We start from the raw sequence: 18,909 nt of genomic DNA on the forward strand, positions 1-18,909 counted from the left end.
ACGATCTTGCGATCGCTTGGTTTTAGCCTAATAAAAGCACATGTCCCATAAGGTTCATGTTTTAATTGCATGTATTAGCTCTAGAATTACCACAGTTATCCAAGTAACTGTTAACGATCTAAGGAACCATAACTGATATAATGAGCCTTTTGCGGTTTCACTTTTAATTCGTGTGTACTTAGACATGCATGGCTTAATCTTTGAGACAAGCATATAACTACTGGCAGGATCAACCAGAATAATGTTTTTCCTTCATATTCCATTCATATTTTTTGAATCGAAATAAGCAATATAATAGATATATAGATTTTTCACTTTATATAATTCCATGATTTTTATTATATTGAATAAAATTCAATATTTCGCCTTTGGGTAAAATTTTAAATATATAAATATAAGTAAAAAATCTATTCGATTACGGCCATTTTTATATAGCATTCGTAATCCATATTTTCATTTTTAATTTATACTTGTTTTACCAATATAACAAGAATTTCATATAATTATTGTAATATATATGTTTCTATAATTTTATCTTTTTATATATACATATTTCATTATAAAATATCATTTTATTTCCAACATACATAATTATTGTATCCACACATGTACAATTTTTGTTTAACCAATATAAATATTAAGTTAAATCATTTGCATTTTGAAGATAAATTTAAAATTTATCTCTTTTCATATATCTCTCTGGTAATATATAACATAAAACCAAGCGCATATGATAATATTTCCACATTTAATATATAATTTTATATTTCTTTCATAAGAATCCATATTTGTATTATACCGTAACGATATAATAATCCAACTATACGGCAGGTAATAAATTAATATTTGCCTGCCTCCAAAAATTAACGATAATATATGGAAACGATTTGTTATTCTATATATAATAGAAACTTGACTTTTGTTTCAACGATATTATCTAAAAAGCGTATATTCCTATTATCCGCGGAGCCAAGTCCCGTGTTCTATAGAACTGAGAAACAAATTTGTACGGATAATAATATACTTTATTTTATGTAACCAATATAAACATAATCCGAAATAAATATTTCGAATAATGCGGGAGGTCGGCAACCACTGCCTACCTATAGTAGTTTTTGAACCCGCTGTCCTCAAAGCGGGTATTTTCAATTCCGTTTGCCACCCAACATACGGTCTATTCTCTTATATATTAAGAGATTATAGGAACATTTCATTTTTTTTCCATTATTCATATATAATATGATTATTTTTTTTTTATACATATAATAAATATTAATTTTTATATGTTTATTATTTAATTTACTCATATAATTGCCAAATTCATATGAATACATAAGTTTTGAACAATATGAGAGGTCGGCAACCACTGCCTACCTATAGTAGTTTTTGAACCCTCTGTCGTAATTCCGGTCGTTTACACTACTATACCCTCTCACTATAATGGCTTTTCTCTATAATACTAAGAGAATATGGGAATATCTCAGCATTTTTTCCCATATACATATAATAATTAACCATTTTCATATGTATATTATTTAATTTAATCATATAATTGCCAAAATCATATGAATACATAAGTTTTGAACAATATGAGAGGTCGGCAACCACTGCCTACCTATAGTAGTTTTTGAACCCTCTGTCGTAATTCCGGTCGTTTACACTACTATACCCTCTCACTATAATGGATTTTCTCTATAATACTAAGAGAATGTGGGAATATTTCAGCATTTTTTCCCTTATACATATAATAATTAATCATTTTCATATGTATATTATTTAATTTACTCATACAATTGCCAAAATCATATGAATACATAAGTTTTGAACAATATGAGAGGTCGGCAACCACTGCCTACCTATAGTAGTTTTTGAACCCTCTGTCGTAATTCCGGTCGTTTACACTACTATACCCTCTCACTTAAATGGCTTTTCTCTATAATACTAAGAGAATATGGGAATATCTCAGCATTTTTTCCCATATACATATAATAATTAACCATTTTCATATGTATATTATTTAATTTAATCATATAATTGCCAAAATCATATGAATACATAAGTTTTGAACAATATGAGAGGTCGGCAACCACTGCCTACCTATAGTAGTTTTTGAACCCTCTGTCGTAATTCCGGTCGTTTACACTACTATACCCTCTCACTATAATGGATTTTCTCTATAATACTAAGAGAATGTGGGAATATTTCAGCATTTTTTCCCTTATACATATAATAATTAATCATTTTCATATGTATATTATTTAATTTACTCATACAATTGCCAAAATCATATGAATACATAAGTTTTGAACAATATGAGAGGTCGGCAACCACTGCCTACCTATAGTAGTTTTTGAACCCTCTGTCGTAATTCCGGTGGTTTACACTACTATACCCTCTCACTTAAATGGCTTTTCTCTATAATACTAAGAGAATATGGGAATATCTCTGCATTTTTTCCCATATACATATAATAATTAATCATTTTCGTATGTATATTATTTAATTTACTCATACAATTGCCAAAATCATATGAATACATAAGTTTTGAACAATATGAGAGGTCGGCAACCACTGCCTACCTATAGTAGTTTTTGAACCCTCTGTCGTAATTCCGGTCGTTTACACTACTATACCCTCTCACTTAAATGGCTTTTCTCTATAATACTAAGAGAATATGGGAATATCTCTGCATTTTTTCCCATATACATATAATAATTAACCATTTTCATATGTATATTATTTAATTTAATCATATAATTGCCAAAATCATATGAATACATAAGTTTTGAACAATATGAGAGGTCGGCAACCACTGCCTACCTATAGTAGTTTTTGAACCCTCTGTCGTAATTCCGGTCGTTTACACTACTATACCCTCTCACTATAATGGATTTTCTCTATAATACTAAGAGAATGTGGGAATATTTCAGCATTTTTTCCCTTATACATATAATAATTAATCATTTTCATATGTATATTATTTAATTTACTCATATAATTGCCAAATTCATATGAATACATAAGTTTTGAACAATATGAGAGGTCGGCAACCACTGCCTACCTATAGTAGTTTTTGAACCCTCTGTCGTAATTCCGGTCGTTTACACTACTATACCCTCTCACTATAATGGATTTTCTCTATAATACTAAGAGAATGTGGGAATATTTCAGCATTTTTTCCCTTATACATATAATAATTAATCATTTTCATATGTATATTATTTAATTTACTCATACAATTGCCAAAATCATATGAATACATAAGTTTTGAACAATATGAGAGGTCGGCAACCACTGCCTACCTATAGTAGTTTTTGAACCCTCTGTCGTAATTCCGGTCGTTTACACTACTATACCCTCTCACTTAAATGGCTTTTCTCTATAATACTAAGAGAATATGGGAATATCTTAGCATTTTTTCCCATATACATATAATAATTAACCATTTTCATATGTATATTTTTTAATTTACTCATATAATTGCCAAAATCATATAAATACATAAGTTTGAACAATATCAGAGGTCGGCAACGGTCTTTCCTCTATAATACTAAGATAATATGGGAATATTTCATCATTTTTTCCCTTATACATATAATAATTAATCATTTTCATATGTATATTATTTAATTTACTCGTATAATTGTCAAAATCCTATGAACACATAGAGAATACAATATGAGAGGTCGGCGCAACCATAATATAGTAGTTGATGACGAGGTGTTTGGCAACTTGACACAATCCATTAAAGTCTTTATATTAATTATATGAAAGGGACAATATCATATGCGTCACTAAATTGATGACGAGGTGTTTGGCAACTTGATACAATTCTTTAAAGTCTTTATATCAAAAATTATATGATAGGGACAATATCATATGCGTCACTAAATTGATGACGAGGTGTTTGGCAACTTGACACAATTCATTAGAGTCTGTATATTAATTATATGATAGGGACAATATCATATGCGTCACTAAATTGATGACGAGGTGTTTGGCAACTTGATACAATTCTTTAAAGTCTTTATATCAAAAATTATATAATAAGGACAATATCATATGCGTCACTAAATTGATGACGAGGTGTTTGGCAACTTGACACAATCCATTAAAGTCTTTATATTAATTATATGATAGGGACAATATCATATGCGTCACTAAATTGATGACGAGGTGTTTGGCAACTTGATACAATTCTTTAAAGTCTATATATCAAAAATTATATGATAGGGACAATATCATATGCGTCACTAAATTGATGACGAGGTGTTTGGCAACTTGACACAATTCATTAAAGTCTGTATATTAATTATATGATAGGGACAATATCATATGCGTCACTAAATTGATGACGAGGTGTTTGGCAACTTGATACAATTCTTTAAAGTCTTTATATCAAAAATTATATGATAAGGACAATATCATATGCGTCACTAAATTGATGACGAGGTGTTTGGCAACTTGACACAATCCATTAAAGTCTTTATATTAATTATATGATAGGGACAATATCATATGCGTCACTAAATTGATGACGAGGTGTTTGGCAACTTGATACAATTCTTTAAAGTCTTTATATCAAAAATTATATGATAAGGACAATATCATATGCGTCACTAAATTGATGACGAGGTGTTTGGCAACTTGACACAATTCATTAAAGTCTTTATATTAATTATATGATAGGGACAATATCATATGCGTCACTAATTGATGACGAGGTGTTTGGCAACTTGACACAATCCATTAAAGTCTTTATATTAATTATATGATAGGGACAATATCATATGCGTCACTAAATTGATGACGAGGTGTTTGGCAACTTGATTCAATTCTTTAAAGTCTTTATATCAAAAATTATATGATAAGGACAATATCATATGCGTCACTAAATTGATGACGAGGTGTTTGGCAACTTGACACAATTCATTAAAGTCTGTATATTAATTATATGATAGGGACAATATCATATGCGTCACTAAATTGATGACGAGGTGTTTGGCAACTTGATACAATTCTTTAAAGTCTTTATATCAAAAATTATATGATAGGGACAATATCATATGCGTCACTAAATTGATGACGAGGTGTTTGGCAACTTGACACAATTCATTAAAGTCTTTATATTAATTATATGATAGGGACAATATCATATGCGTCACTAAATTGATGACGAGGTGTTTGGCAACTTGACACAATCCATTAAAGTCTTTATATTAATTATATGATAGGGACAATATCATATGCGTCACTAAATTGATGACGAGGTGTTTGGCTACAGGAAAAAATCATTTATTTATCGAATCATCAAGCAAAGGATAAGCTTCAGTGGATCGCAGTATGGCAGCTGCTCAACCACTTACAACACCTTGCCTGTTACAAAAGTCGTTTACATTGATTCTAGGCTTTGTCATTGTATTAAATAATGCTTTTATATGTAACTAGCGCGGCATCAGGTGATCGAAGATCCTCCTAATTTACTATGTTACAAATTACATTGGCATCACATCCATTGTCGTTTATAAAATAAATTATAAACTTTAAATGGTTTAGAAGCCATACAATGCAAATTGCCCCTTATTTATCATTGCAGTCCAGCACGGATACGACCTTAGAGGCGTTCAGGCATAATCCAACGGACGTAGCGTCATACCACTGTTCGCTCGAACAAGTATTGTGCCATTGGTCCGTACTGCGGTTCCTCTCGTACTACGCAGGAATGCTGTCGCAACAACGTTTTGTCATTAGTAGGGTAAAACTAACCTGTCTCACGACGGTCTAAACCCAGCTCACGTTCCCTTGCATGGGTGAACAATCCAACGCTTGGTGAATTTTGCTTCACAATGATAGGAAGAGCCGACATCGAAGGATCAAAAAGCGACGTCGCTATGAACGCTTGGCCGCCACAGCCAGTTATCCCTATGGTAACTTTCTGACACCTCTTGTTAAAACTCTTTAAACCAAAAGGATCGATAGGCCGAGCTTTTGCTGTCCCTGTGTGTACTGAACACCGAGATCAAGTCAGCATTTGCCCTTTTGCTCTATGTGTGGTTTCTGTCCGCACTGAGCTGGCCTTGGGACACCTCCGTTATTATTTGAGAGATGTACCGCCCCAGTCAAACTCCCTACCTGGCAATGTCCTTGAATTGGATCATACCTGAGTAATTGGAGTTATACCAAATTTTCAAATCAAAAATACATAAATGCATCGTTTTATTAAAGAATTTGTTTGCGATTATATAACAAACTCGTGATACTTTGATCAAGAAGCTTGCATCAAAACCCAATACCATAAGATATAATAAATATATCCGTATAATGGCTAGGAAATGATACACGTTCCATTTAATCAAGTAAGTAAGGAAACAATAAGAGTAGTGGTATTTCATTGACGATACCAAACCGAGGTCTAATATCTCCCACTTATTCTACACCTCTTATGTCTCCTTACACTGCCAGATTAGAGTCAAGCTCAAAAGGGTCTTCTTTCCCCGCTAATTATTCCAAGCCCGTTCCCTTGGCTGTGGTTTCGCTAGATAGTAGATAGGGACAGTAGGAATCTCGTTAATCCATTCATGCGCGTCACTAATTAGATGACGAGGCATTTGGCTTACCTTAAGAGAGTCATAGTTACTCCCGCCGTTGACCCGCGCTTACTTGAATTTCTTCACTTTGACATTCAGAGCACTGGGCAGAAATCACATTGTGTCAACACCCGCTAGGGCCATCACAATGCTTGTTTTAATTAGACAGTCGGATTCCCCAAGTCCGTGCCAGTTCTGAATTGATTGTTAATTGATAATCGTTATAATTGATAAGAATAATTGGTTTAACCCAAATAGTATTCTTAAAAATTTTAGCAAGAAAGTTCCACAATTGGCTACGTAACTAAACTATCCGGGGAACAAGTAATAACATAAATGCTAGAAACTCTATTTACCAGAACGAGCACATAAACCATGTTATTGTTTCCCAATCAAGCCCGACTATCTCAATCTTCAGAGCCAATCCTTATCCCGAAGTTACGGATCTAATTTGCCGACTTCCCTTACCTACATTATTCTATCGACTAGAGACTCTTCACCTTGGAGACCAGCTGCGGATATTGGTACGGCCTGTTGAGAAGTTTGCGTGTCCCCACCATAAATTTTCAAGGTCCGAGGAGAAAATATCGACACAACAGTATATGTCATGCTCTTCTAGCCCATCTACCATATCTCTCTGCGAAAGACTTCCATGGTAGTACGGCTATAAAACAGAAAAGAAAACTCTTCCGATATCTCTCGACGGCTTCTTTATGGTCGTTCCTGTTGCCAGGATGAGCACGAGGCCCATATTTAATAACAAACGGATACTCAACAGGTTACGGAATTGGAACCGTATTCCTTTCGTTCAAAATTATTCAAGTGTATTATATTCGCTTTGTTTATATAGTTAGGCATTTTTGTTTTACTTGAAAATTTTCGGCTTTCGCCTTGAACTTAGGACCGACTAACTCGTGATACAACCATGTTCACACGAAACCCTTCTCCACTTCAGTCCTCCAAGGTCTCATTCGATTATTTGCTACTACCACCAAGATCTGTACCAATGGCAGCTCCATGCAGGCTTAGCCAAACACTTCTACGCATACCATTGTACCTTCCTACTCACTAAAGTTTCAAAATTTATATCACAAGTAATATAAATCATCTACTTTAGCGGTAATGTATAGGTATACAACTTAAGCGCCATCCATTTTAAGGGCTAGTTCTTCGGCAGGTGAGTTGTTACACACTCCTTAGCGGATTTCGACTTCCATGATCACCGTCCTGCTGTTTTAAGCAACCAACGCCTTTCATGGTATCTGCATGAGTTGTTAATTTGGGCACGTAACATTACGTTTGGTTCATCCCACAGCGCCAGTTCTGCTTACCAAAAGTGGCCCACTGGGCACATTATATCATAACCTTGAACTTCATATCAAGAAAGTTAAGGTTCTTACCCATTTAAAGTTTGAGAATAGGTTAAGATCGTTTCGACCCTAAGGCCTCTAATCATTCGCTTTACCAGATAAGATTATTTTATATAATATTAAAATGCACCAGCTATCCTGAGGGAAACTTCGGAAGGAACCAGCTACTAGATGGTTCGATTGGTCTTTCGCCCCTATACTCAATTCTGACAATCGATTTGCACGTCAGAACTGTTTCGGTCTTCCATCAGGGTTTCCCTGACTTCAACCTGATCAAGTATAGTTCACCATCTTTCGGGTCACAGCATATATGCTCAAGGTACGTTCCAGTTAGAGGCATAAATAATTAAATATACATTATACATAACTATTAGAACGCCCCGGGTTGTGTTAATTAGCTATAAATAGCTAAAAACTAATCCCATTATTAGTCAGTTAATTACGCTATTAGGTTTACATCCCAATAACTTGCACATATGTTAGACCTCCTTGGTCCGTGTTTCAAGACGGGTCCGAGGTATCCTGAATTTTCGCATTGTTTAATCATACAAGACTATAATAAACACAAAAATCAATGATATTTATGCCATTATATAATTCCGAAAAATTAACGCTCTGTAATAATATAATCTATCAGCACTTTATCAAATTAATACATTTATTCTGTGTTAAAATGCAAGCAATTTATTTGGAATAAACTATAGTTATATTTTATGATAAATTTGGGATATGCTAATAGATTACATGTCCTTATATGGAAAAAATGCACATTATTCTTAATAATATTATTTAAATATTACAATTTTAATGATGAATTTTCCATAACGGATATTCAGGTTTCATCGGGCTTAACCTCTAAGCAGTTTCACGTACTGTTTAACTCTCTATTCAGAGTTCTTTTCAACTTTCCTCACGGTACTTGTTTACTATCGGTCTCATGGTTATATTTAGTTTTTAGATGGAGTTTACCACCCATTGTGCTTGCACTATCAAGCAACGATCTTTGGACACATCTAGCATCATAACGTTTATACGGCCTGGACCCTCTATGGGTAAATGGCCTCATTTAAGAAGGACTTAAATCATTAATTTCTCATACTAGAATATTGACGCTCCATACACTGCATCTCACATTTGCCATATAGACAAAGTGACTTAGTGCTGAACTGTTTTTTTTCGCTCGCCGCTACTAAGAATCCTTGTTGTTTCTTTTCTCCCTATTAATATGCTTAAATTCAGGGGGTAGTCCCATATGAGTTGAGGTTGTATATATACTATATTTTGCCATAATTCTTTATATATAATGATAAAACAATCATTAAATTCGTTATAATAGTTCAATAGTTTTGTAAGCAAAGTCATTTTTATCCATTTAACGAACCAACGAAGAATAATAACAAAACCAAGATTTTTCTTTTTCCGAATCATTAATAAGAGACAATTCTAGATGAAAAATATTTCAATTTTTTATGCTAGACATTTCTCAGTATTATTTGATTGAAAGAAATATTTCTCTTCGTTTTTCACATTCAAATGTGAGATAATGTTTTTCATTTCTTTTTTAATAATGAATAAATCATTATTTAATCCAATAATATACATATGCTTATAAAAATTTATAAACAACTTAATTAGCATAGTCTTACACCCTCAACCATATGTAGTCCAAGCAGCACTATAAATTAATTAAGTACATAACAGCATGGACTGCGATATGCGTTCAAATGTCGATGTTCATGTGTCTGCAGTTCACACGATGACGCACAGTTTGCTGCGTTCTTCATCGACCCTGAGCCGATGATCCACCGCTTAGAGTTTTATAATTCAATTTTATATAATGTCAATATTGTTTTTATTGAAAGAAATTAAAAATACACCATTTTACTGGCATATATCAATTCCTTCAATAAATTTATTTTTATACCTAAAATAAATGTTGCGAAAGTCTTAGTTTCATATAAGCATTATGTATCATAATAATCTGGTTATGGTTTGCTATTTTGGGTGACACATACTGCAAAATTTATATAAACATTAACCTGATGGATGACAGGTACAAACATTGTATATTTTAGGTTGTTGCATTAGCCAACGTATGCTCATAACATAGATGAACAATACATATTCGCAACGCGTGTATATTATGGTCCATAATCACACACACTTATTTTGATTACCACACATTCAAAATATTTTTATTTAATTCGACTTCTACTTTCGAATTTAGTTTAGTTTCTTCGATTTCCATTTTCGAGAATTTGTTTTTATAGGAAACGCCGTTGTTGTAGTAAGTACTGCCACAAATACGCCAGCAACATTAATAATGTTAAAGTCTTTTTATGAGGTTGCCAAGCCCACATATAAAATAAAAGCCATCTTCATTTTATTTTGACTTTAACTTTTGATTCGCGTGGAATCATTTTGTAATATTTTTATTTTGGTAAATTGTATTTATTTGTATTATAACAATATTTTTAACGATAAGGATATTATACAATAATGATCCTTCCGCAGGTTCACCTACGGAAACCTTGTTACGACTTTTACTTCCTCTAAATAATCAAGTTCGGTCAACTTTTGCGAAACAACCGTAACACGCAAGGCGTCACAGTGATACGTCGGAGACCTCACTAAATAATTCAATCGGTAGTAGCGACGGGCGGTGTGTACAAAGGGCAGGGACGTAATCAATGCGAGTTAATGACTCACACTTTGGGAATTCCAAGTTCATGTGAACAGTTTCAGTTCACAATCCCAAGCATGAAAGTGGTTCAGCGTTTTACCCGGACCTCTCGGTCTAGGAAATACACGTTGATACTTTCATTGTAGCGCGCGTGCAGCCCAGGACATCTAAGGGCATCACAGACCTGTTATTGCTCAATCTCATTATTGCTAGACGCAATTTGTCCTTTAAGAAGCTAGTGTCCTTATAATGGGACAAACCAACGGTACGGCTCCCTTACATAACACAATTCAAACACAATAAACATTTTACTGCCACCATGAATGAAGGCTACATAAGCTTCAGCACCATAATCCTGAAGATATCTATTTAATATATTTGAGTCTCGTTCGTTATCGGAATTAACCAGACAAATCACTCCACGAACTAAGAACGGCCATGCACCACCACCCATAGATTCGAGAAAGAGCTATCATCTGTCTTACACACTTATGTTCGGACCTGGTAAGTTTTCCCGTGTTGAGTCAAATTAAAGCCGCAGGCTCCACTCTGGTGGTGCCTTCCGTCGGAGCATTAGCGCCAACACCAGCTCATCGTAGCGGCTGATAGCATATGAGAGCTCTTCCGTGTCCACTTCTCCTAGTCTGCGGAAGCTGCTTCTCACCATGCGCTGTGTGGCCGACAGCTCTGCCATCATGGCTGCTTGCCCAGCACGGGCGGCAGCGGTGGCGGCAGTGGCAGTGGTGGCAACAATTTTAGCAGCAGTGAAAACGGCGGAGGCAGCAGTGTGGTCGGCAGCAGGGGCAGCAGTAGGATCAGCAGCGGTGGCAGCAGCGTGGGGGGGGGCAGCATCAATGGCAGCGTTCTCCGTAGCCGCCCGGGCGTCCTCCAGCGACGAAAACGGCTCCTCCAGTACCCCAACGGGTTCTGGCACTCCATTCGATGCCAGGGCAACCAATTTCGCCTGCGTTGGCGCCGAGCTCTTAGATGCCAGATGGCTTCTGCGCCTGCCTCGTCTGGACTTCATCGAGGCACTACTTCCGCTCAAGGCACTCGCGCTGCTGTCGCTCTCCATCGGCATAAATACGATGGTGGCTCCACCTACCGTCGACGCCAGCAACCGTATGCTCGTTTACTCGCTGACAAAAGGTAGTTGCTCTGGAACTCGAGCTCCACCTATCGGTAGAGTCTGGTAGCACTAAAACTCTCCCTAGACACAAACCTTAGCAGTGACTCCACCAATAAGCTTTGTGACAGCTGATCAAAAAGCTTACTCGAAAAATTACTCGTAAGTTCGCCTTCAGCACGTGCTAAGTGGAAAATTCCCAACAATTAATTGTTAATTACTTCCAAACCGCTTGTTTATAACACACGAAAATTAGCACACGACTTTCGCGGAGCACTAATTCACCGATTTTATTACTTTCCAAACACGGAAAACCAAGTTCTTCGCAATCTGTACACGAGCGCAACGAAAACACGTCCGTCGTTAATCCATTCATGCGCGTCACTAATTAGATGACGAGGCATTTGGCTACCTTAGAGAGTCATAGTTACTCCCGCCGTTGACCCGCGCTTACTTGAATTTCTTCACTTTGACATTCAGAGCACTGGGCAGAAATCACATTGTGTCAACACCCGCTAGGGCCATCACAATGCTTTGTTTTAATTAGACAGTCGGATTCCCAAGTCCGTGCCAGTTCTGAATTGATTGTTAATTGATAATCGTTATAATTGATAAGAACTAATTGGTTTAACCCAAATAGTATTCTTAAAAATTTTAGCAAGAAAGTTCCACAATTGGCTACGTAACTAAACTATCCGGGGAACAAGTAACTAACATAAATGCTAGAAACTCTATTTACCCAGAACGAGCACATAAACCATGTTATTGTTTCCCAATCAAGCCCGACTATCTCAATCTTCAGAGCCAATCCTTATCCCGAAGTTACGGATCTAATTTGCCGACTTCCCTTACCTACATTATTCTATCGACTAGAGACTCTTCACCTTGGAGACCAGCTGCGGATATTGGTACGGCCTGTTGAGAAGTTTGCGTGTCCCACCATAAATTTTCAAGGTCCGAGGAGAAAATATCGACACAACAGTATATGTCATGCTCTTCTAGCCCATCTACCATATCTCTCTGCGAAAGACTTCCATGGTAGTACGGCTATAAAACAGAAAAGAAAACTCTTCCGATATCTCTCGACGGCTTCTTTATGGTCGTTCCTGTTGCCAGGATGAGCACGAGGCCCATATTTAATAACAAACGGATACTCAACAGGTTACGGAATTGGAACGCGTATTCCCTTTCGTTCAAAATTATTCAAGTGTATTATATTCGCTTTGTTTATATAGTTAGGCATTTTTGTTTTACTTGAAAATTTTCGGCTTTCGCCTTGAACTTAGGACCGACTAACTCGTGATCAACCACTGTTCACACGAAACCCTTCTCCACTTCAGTCCTCCAAGGTCTCATTCGATTATTTGCTACTACCACCAAGATCTGTACCAATGGCAGCTCCATGCAGGCTTACGCCAAACACTTCTACGCATACCATTGTACCTTCCTACTCACTAAAGTTTCAAAATTTATATCACAAGTAATATAAATCATCTACTTTAGCGGTAATGTATAGGTATACAACTTAAGCGCCATCCATTTTAAGGGCTAGTTGCTTCGGCAGGTGAGTTGTTACACACTCCTTAGCGGATTTCGACTTCCATGATCACCGTCCTGCTGTTTTAAGCAACCAACGCCTTTCATGGTATCTGCATGAGTTGTTAATTTGGGCACCGTAACATTACGTTTGGTTCATCCCACAGCGCCAGTTCTGCTTACCAAAAGTGGCCCACTGGGCACATTATATCATATACCTTGACTTCATATCAAGAAAGTTAAGGTTCTTACCCATTTAAAGTTTGAGAATAGGTTAAGATCGTTTCGACCTAAGGCCTCTAATCATTCGCTTTACCAGATAAGATTATTTTATATAATATTAAAATGCACCAGCTATCCTGAGGGAAACTTCGGAAGGAACCAGCTACTAGATGGTTCGATTGGTCTTTCGCCCCTATACTCAATTCTGACAATCGATTTGCCACGTCAGAACTGTTTCGGTCTTCCATCAGGGTTTCCCCTGACTTCAACCTGATCAAGTATAGTTCACCCATCTTTCGGGTCACAGCATATATGCTCAGGGTACGTTCCAGTTAGAGGCATAAATAATATAAATATACATTATACATAACTATATAGAACGCCCCGGGATTGTGTTAATTAGCTATAAATAGCTAAAAAACTAATCCATTATTAGTCAAGTTAATTACGCTATTAGGTTTACATCCCAATAACTTGCACATATGTTAGACTCCTTGGTCCGTGTTTCAAGACGGGTCCCGAAGGTAATCCTGAATCTTTCGCATTGTTAATCATACAAAGCATATAATAAACACAAAATCAATGATAATTATGCCATTATATAATTCGAAAAATTAACGCTCTGTAATAATATAAATCTATCAGCACTTTATCAAATTAATAACATTTATTCTGTGTTAAAATGCAAGCAATTTAATTGGAATAAACTATAAGTTATATTTATGATAAATTTGGGATATGCTAATAGATTACATGTCTTATATGGAAAAATGCACATTATTCTTATAATATTATTTAATATTACAATTTTAATGATGAATTTCCATAACGGATATTCAGGTTCATCGGGCTTAACCTCTAAGCAGTTTCACGTACTGTTTAACTCTCTATTCAGAGTTCTTTTCAACTTTCCCTCACGGTACTGTTTACTATCGGTCTCATGGTTAATATTAGTTTTAGATGGAGTTTACCACCCACTTAGTGCTGCACTATCAAGCAACACGATCTTTGGAACATCATCTAGCAATCATTAACGTTATACGGGCTGCACCTCTATGGGTAAATGGCCTCATTTAAGAAGGACTTAATCATTAATTTCTCATACAGAATATTGACGCTCCATACACTGCATCTCACATTTGCCATATAGACAAAGTGACTTAGTGCTGAACTGTTTCTTTTCGCTCGCCGCTACTAAGAAAATCCTTGTTAGTTTCTTTTCCTCCCCTAATTAATATGCTTAAATTCAGGGGGTAGTCCCATATGAGTTGAGGTTGTATATATAACTATATTTTGCCATAAATTCTTTATATATAAATGATAAAACAATCAATTAAATTCGTTATAAATAGTTCAATAGTTCTTGTAAGCAAAGTCATTTTTATCCATTTAACGAACCAACGAAGAATAATAACAAAACCAAGATTTTTCTTTTTCCGAATCATTAATAAGAGACAATTCTAGATGAAAAATATTTCAATTTTTTATGCTAGACATTCTCAGTATTATTTGATTGAAAAGAAAATATTTCTCTTCGTTTTTCACATTCAAATGTGAGATAATGTTTTTCATTTCTTTTTAATATTATGAATAAAATCATTATTTAATCCAATAATATACCATATGCTTATAAAAAATTTATAAACAACTTAATTAGCATAGTCTTACACCCTCAACCAATATGTAGTCCAAGCAGCACTATAAAATTAATTAAAGTACATAACAGCATGGACTGCGATATGCGTTCAAAATGTCGATGTTCATGTGTCCTGCAGTTCACACGATGACGCACAGTTTGCTGCGTTCTCATCGACCCATGAGCCGAGTGATCCACCGCTTAGAGTTTTATAATTCAATTTTATATAATGTCAATATTGTTTTTATTGAAAGAAATTAAAAATACACCATTTTACTGCATATATCAATTCCTTCAATAAATTTATTTTTATACCTAAAATAAATGTTGCGAAATGTCTTAGTTTCATATAAGCATTATGTATCATAATAATCTGGTTATGGTTTGCTATTTTGGGTGACACATACTGCAAAATTTATATAAAACATTAACCTGATGGATGACAGGTACAAACATTGTAATTTTAGGTTGTTGCATTAGCCAACGTATGCTCATAACATAGATGAACAATACATATTCGCAACGCGTGTATATTATGGTCCATATACACACACACTTATTTTGATTACCACACATTCAAAATTATTTTTATTTTAATTCGACTTCTACTTTCGAATTTAGTTTAGTTTCTTCGATTTCCATTTTCGAGAATTTGTTTTTATAGGAAACGTCGTTGTTGTAGTAAGTACTGCCACAAATACGCCACAGCAACATTAATAATGTTAAAGTCTTTTATGAGGTTGCCAAGCCCCACATATAAAATAAAAGCCATCTTCATTTTATTTTGACTTTAACTTTGATTCCGTGGAATCATTTTGTAATATTTTTATTTGGTAAATTGTATTATTTGTATTATAACAAATATTTATTAACGATAAGGATATTATACAATAATGATCCTTCGCAGGTTCACCTACGGAAACCTTGTTACGACTTTTACTTCCTCTAAATAATCAAGTTCGGTCAACTTTTGCGAAACAACCGTAACACGCAAGGCGTCACAGTGATCACGTCCGGAGACCTCACTAAATAATTCAATCGGTAGTAGCGACGGGCGGTGTGTACAAAGGGCAGGGACGTAATCAATGCGAGTTAATGACTCACACTTACTGGGAATTCAAGTTCATGTGAACAGTTTCAGTTCACAATCCCAAGCATGAAAGTGGTTCAGCGGTTTACCCGGACCTCTCGGTCTAGGAAATACAGCGTTGATACTTTCATTGGTAGCGCGCGTGCAGCCCAGGACATCTAAGGGCATCACAGACCTGTTATTGCTCAATCTCATTATTGCTAGACGCAATTTGTCCATTTAAGAAGCTAGTGTCCTTATAATGGGACAACCAACAGGTACGGCTCCACTTACATCACATTCAACACAATAAACATTTACTGGCACCATGAATGAAGGCTACATAAGCTTCAGCACCATAATCCTGAAGATATCTATTTAATATATTTGAGTCTCGTTCGTTATCGGAATTAACCAGACAAATCACTCCACGAACTAAGAACGGCCATGCACCACCACCCATAGATTCGAGAAGAGCTATCAATCTGTCTTACACACTTATGTTCGGACCTGGTAAGTTTTCCCGTGTTGAGTCAATTAAGCCGCAGGCTCCACTCCTGGTGGTGCCCTTCCGTCAATTCCTTTAAGTTTCAGCTTTGCAACATACTTCCCCCGGAGCCCAAAAGCTTTGGTTTCCGGGAAGCGACTGAGAGAGCCATAAAAGTAGCTACACCCAATTGCTAGCTGGCATCGTTTATGGTTAGAACTAGGGCGGTATCTGATCGCCTTCGAACCTCTAACTTTCGTTCTTGATTAATGAAAACATCTTTGGCAAATGCTTTCGCTTAAGTTAGTCTTACGACGGTCCAAGAATTTCACCTCTCGCGTCGTAATACTAATGCCCCAAACTGCTTCTATTAATCATTACCTCTTGATCTGAAAACCAATGAAAGCAGAACAGAGGTCTTATTTCATTATCCCATGCACAGAATATTCAGGCATTTGAAGCCTGCTTTAAGCACTCTAATTTGTTCAAAGTAATAGTACCGGCCCACAATAACACTCGTTTAAGAGCACTAGTGCAGGTTTTTAAATAGGAGGAACATATGAAAAAATACAAGTATTTAATCACATATAAGAACTCCACCGGTAATACGCTTACATACATAAAGGTATAGTACTAACCACAATTGTAAGTTGTACTACCCGTATGAAGCACAAGTTCAACTACGAACGTTTTAACCGCAACAACTTTAATATACGCTATTGGAGCTGGAATTACCGCGGCTGCTGGCACCAGACTTGCCCTCCAATTGGTCCTTGTTAAAGGATTTAAAGTGTACTCATTCCAATTACAGGGCCTCGGATATGAGTCCTGTATTGTTATTTTTCGTCACTACCTCCCCGAGCTGGGAGTGGGTAATTTACGCGCCTGCTGCCTTCCTTAGATGTGGTAGCCGTTTCTCAGGCTCCCTCTCCGGAATCGAACCCTGATTCCCCGTTACCCGTTGCAACCATGGTAGTCCTAGATACTACCATCAAAAGTTGATAGGGCAGACATTTGAAAGATCTGTCGTCGGTACAAGACCATACGATCTGCATGTTATCTAGAGTTCAACCAATATAACGATCTTGCGATCGCTTGGTTTTAGCCTAATAAAAGCACATGTCCCATAAGGTTCATGTTTTAATTGCATGTATTAGCTCTAGAATTACCACAGTTATCCAAGTAACTGTTAACGATCTAAGGAACCATAACTGATATAATGAGCCTTTTGCGGTTTCACTTTTAATTCGTGTGTACTTAGACATGCATGGCTTAATCTTTGAGACAAGCATATAACTACTGGCAGGATCAACCAGAATAATGTTTTTCCTTCATATTCCATTCATATTTTTTGAATCGAAATAAGCAATATAATAGATATATAGATTTTTCACTTTATATAATTCCATGATTTTTATTATATTGAATAAAATTCAATATTTCGCCTTTGGGTAAAATTTTAAATATATAATATAAGTAAAAAATCTATTCGATTACGGCCATTTTTATATAGCATTCGTAATCCATATTTTCATTTTTAATTTATACTTGTTTTACCAATATAACAAGAATTTCATATAATTATTGTAATATATATGTTTCTATAATTTTATCTTTTTATATATACATATTTCATTATAAAATATCATTTTATTTCCAACATACATAATTATTGTATCCACACATGTACAATTTTTGTTTAACCAATATAAATATTAAGTTAAATCATTTGCATTTTGAAGATAAATTTAAAATTTATCTCTTTTCATATATCTCTCTGGTAATATATAACATAAAACCAAGCGCATATGATAATATTTCCACATTTAATATATAATTTTATATTTCTTTCATAAGAATCCATATTTGTATTATACCGTAACGATATAATAATCCAACTATACGGCAGGTAATAAATTAATATTTGCCTGCCTCCAAAAATTAACGATAATATATGGAAACGATTTGTTATTCTATATATAATAGAAACTTGACTTTTGTTTCAACGATATTATCTAAAAAGCGTATATTCCTATTATCCGCGGAGCCAAGTCCGTGTTCTATAGAACTGAGAAACAAATTTGTACGGATAATAATATACTTTATTTTATGTAACCAATATAAACATAATCCGAAATAAATATTTCGAATAATGCGGGAGGTCGGCAACCACTGCCTACCTATAGTAGTTTT

The 18,909-nt window shown here is 35.3% G+C and overlaps 2 non-coding genes and 1 pseudogene across 2 annotated transcripts; all 3 read right to left on the reverse strand.

The window, feature by feature from the left end:
- Positions 1-5,302: 5,302 nt before the first annotated feature.
- On the reverse strand, positions 5,303-9,223 carry LOC116802749. The gene has a single exon (XR_004363115.1). It is a non-coding gene; the product is annotated as a large subunit ribosomal RNA (ribosomal RNA).
- Positions 9,224-12,072: 2,849 nt separating this feature from the next.
- LOC116802753 lies at positions 12,073-14,801 on the reverse strand (annotated as a pseudogene).
- Positions 14,802-16,051: 1,250 nt separating this feature from the next.
- LOC116802746 lies at positions 16,052-18,035 on the reverse strand. Its single transcript, XR_004363113.1, has one exon. It is a non-coding gene; the product is annotated as a small subunit ribosomal RNA (ribosomal RNA).
- Between the last annotated feature and the right edge of the window lie 874 nt (positions 18,036-18,909).

This window comes from Drosophila sechellia, unplaced genomic scaffold, assembly GCF_004382195.2.
Source record: "Drosophila sechellia strain sech25 unplaced genomic scaffold, ASM438219v1 U_212, whole genome shotgun sequence".
In the NCBI taxonomy this organism is placed as follows: domain Eukaryota; kingdom Metazoa; phylum Arthropoda; class Insecta; order Diptera; family Drosophilidae; genus Drosophila; species Drosophila sechellia.